This window comes from Engraulis encrasicolus, chromosome 17, assembly GCF_034702125.1.
Source record: "Engraulis encrasicolus isolate BLACKSEA-1 chromosome 17, IST_EnEncr_1.0, whole genome shotgun sequence".
Taxonomy (NCBI): Eukaryota; Metazoa; Chordata; class Actinopteri; order Clupeiformes; family Engraulidae; genus Engraulis; species Engraulis encrasicolus.
This window is the reverse complement of record NC_085873.1, coordinates 35,959,650-35,962,149: the sequence shown is the minus strand read 5'-3', so window position 1 is coordinate 35,962,149 and position 2,500 is coordinate 35,959,650. Positions and strand designations below refer to the sequence as shown.

At 45.6% G+C, this 2,500-nt stretch overlaps 1 protein-coding gene across 1 annotated transcript in view; it reads right to left on the bottom strand.

Annotated features, from left to right (window-relative positions):
- The window catches only part of LOC134466818 (LIM and SH3 domain protein 1-like), a 59,440-nt gene that overhangs the window by 24,531 nt on the left and 32,409 nt on the right, over positions 1-2,500 (bottom strand). The gene's annotated exons all lie outside the window — the stretch shown is intronic.

Here is a 2,500-nt window from a genome sequence, read left to right as displayed (position 1 = left end):
AAAGATTTTGTTCCGCGATCTGTTCTTAGAATGGCAAACTGCAAATGATCAGCAATTATTTTAAGTAACAAACCTACACGCAAACACACACACACAAACGTTTATAAATAGCACATTCTTTTTTAAATAGATGTAACACATAATCCACTGACACTACTTCACTGTATTGGCTGTGTGAACCGATTTTTGTCGACCTACATTCTCGGTTACATGACGCTATTCCGATATGCCGCTATTCCTACATTGATGTCTATTGTCGGAATATCGTCGCGAGATATGCCAGTTCTGTGCTTTGTGCTACGTTGCTTAGCTTTTATCAGTTTAGGGAGAGTGCATGCTGTTACTATAACCCTAATCCTAACCCTAATCCTAACCCTAACCCTACGGTATGTCCGATGTCGGAATACCGTTATGTCTAAATAGCTGTTGCCCCCCACATTCTCCTACTAACAGGGTTGTCCACACATGCTCTGTACTTCTGCATTTGTATGTGCACGGTCTGTTTGCACACACACAATCTCAGTGTCTGATTTTGACACATTGCTGTTGTACGTTTAGGAACAAACTGACCAGAGAATACTTTATATATGGTCAGCGTTGATTATTAGCCGAGATGTGGGCCGCAAACATTTTTTCTGAGATGTTCTGAGTTGGATATGGTGGCGTAAAGGACCAGTTCAGTCCATTTCAACATGCAGTTGTAATGCTCACACTACCCTGGACTTGTCAGTACCTGAGATTTGTTTTTTTCCTTCTTCAGCCTTTTCCGAGATCCTGGTCATTGTAATGGGGCAGCGCTTTGTTTACATTTAAAAAAAAACATTTTTATTTATTTCCAAAAACATCAAAAAGGTTATATAACATCAGCAGACAACTAGCAAACAGCGGTACCTTTTGAGAAAATATTTGGAGTAGGCCTATGTTAATTAAAAAAAAAAATGAAAACAAACGCTGCCCCCATTAGAATAGCTCATATCTCGGAAAGGGCTGAGCCGAAATATGTTGCATCACCGGGTACTGACACGTCAAGGGTAGCGTGAGCAATACAACAGCATTTTGAAATTGACTGAACTGGTCCTTTAACATGGAAACAACATTGAAAGTTTACAAGTGACGTAGTAGTTTACAGTTGACGTAGTTGAAAAGCGGTGAGGTGGCCCTGCCATGGTTCAAGTGGTAGGGCACTGCGCTGCTATACCGGCGACCAGGATTTCAAATGAACGGACCCGCACACCACACCAACATCTCTTTGAACCGTTGTTTGTTTGGCTGTTTTGTAATTGACCCCTCGATTGTCAAAAAAAACTCAGCCGTCATTGGTCCGTCTCTTATTGAGGCCTATTCTAGGATTGGTCCATCACTACTAGTGTTATCTCGTAGGTGTGCTGTGATTGGCCGATCTCTAATGCTTCCTGTGTATGTCTCCTCTCGGCCGCTTCCTCATGTATTCGCCGCGCTGACAGACGACTGACCTTCACTCAACTCTGCAACGACCAGTACACACACACACACACACACACACACACACACACACACACACACACACACACACACACACACACACACACACACACACACACACACACACACACACACACACACACACACACACACACACGGCCTTCATCACAGACCCACACCCATTTCCTAACGCACGCATGCACGCACACGCACATGCACGCACACACACGCACCTGCTTGCTTGCATGCAAGGCCACACACACAGACTTCATAATGCACACAACCATGCAAAGACACAGACAGATACAAATGCTTGCACAAGTACACATGCATGTGTGTACACACGAGACACCACATACAAATATCTACACACAGTAACCACATACAAACACACATGCACACGTGCATGCATACACAGACATGCATGCAGGCGCATGCACGCACACACACACGGACATGCACATTCACACATGCGCACACACAGACACACACACACAGACGCGCACACACACACACGCACACACAGACACACAAACACAGACGCGCTCACACACACACAGACGCACACACACACACACACTACATCTTGCCCATCTCCCCACCCCACAGTAAGTGCACAGGGCCGGAAATTCCCCATAAAGGGTCTTGAGCTGCAGATAGAAGCACAGAGAGAGAGAGAGAGAGAGAGAGAGAGAGAGAGAGAGAGAGAGAGAGAGAGAGAGAGAGAGAGGAGAGAGAGCACGCAAGAGACAGAGAGAGAGCGAGAGAGAGCGAGAGAGAGATAGAGAGACAGAGAGAACCATAGATACAGAGAGGGGGGTTGGGGGGTATGGAGGATAGACAGACACATCTAAGGGGGAACAAAAGAGGGTGAAATAGAAGAGGGGAAAAGAGAGATGAAAGAAAGGATGATTGAGTGAAGGAATGAGGGAGAGAGAGAGAGAGCGAGACAGTGACTGACTGAAAGTGAGAGAGATGGAGGAGGGGAAGGAATTGGAGTGAATAGAACACGGATGACAGCACTACTAACTTCCCATGA